Source organism: Etheostoma spectabile, chromosome 6, assembly GCF_008692095.1.
Source record: "Etheostoma spectabile isolate EspeVRDwgs_2016 chromosome 6, UIUC_Espe_1.0, whole genome shotgun sequence".
NCBI lineage: Eukaryota > Metazoa > Chordata > Actinopteri > Perciformes > Percidae > Etheostoma > Etheostoma spectabile.
This window is the reverse complement of record NC_045738.1, coordinates 16,774,881-16,775,381: the sequence shown is the minus strand read 5'-3', so window position 1 is coordinate 16,775,381 and position 501 is coordinate 16,774,881. Positions and strand designations below refer to the sequence as shown.

The following is a 501-nucleotide window of genomic DNA, read 5'->3' as shown; positions in this document are numbered from 1 at the left end:
ACTCGGTTTACACCTATTGCCATTTCTAGCCACTGGGGGACCATAGGCAGGCTGTGGGAACTCAAAGTCATGTAAAAAAAACCTCATGTGACATTTTCATGCCATGGGACCTTTTAAAGAGTAACTACCTTTTTTGTGCAGGGGCAAAACAAGCTACAGTGTAAGTTAATAGTAAGTTAAATACCGCTTGTAATCTGTCTGACAACATTATGGAAAGGATGCTTTGGAGATAGATCTTTAAAACCTCTTTGATACCTTTTGTTTAACCAGAAACCGCTCTGAAGTCACTAGCGCTAAACCCACCAGACTCCATTTAGAAAAACAATACTTTTAGTGTGTAAACTGTTTATTTCAACCAAAACTAGAGTTGTGATGGTTGAAAATGTGGAAGGACGACCAAAAACTGCTTTTCATAGTTTTACTTTTTTCTGTCGACTTTGAATGAAGTGTATTTTTTTTATATTTAAAAAGAAAAAAAAGGATCTTACTCTTTAACAGAAA

General features: G+C 35.7%; 1 protein-coding gene across 2 annotated transcripts in view; it reads left to right on the top strand.

Annotated features, from left to right (window-relative positions):
* The window catches only part of paqr6 (progestin and adipoQ receptor family member VI), a 22,682-nt gene that overhangs the window by 18,498 nt on the left and 3,683 nt on the right, over positions 1-501 (top strand). The window lies entirely within an intron of this gene.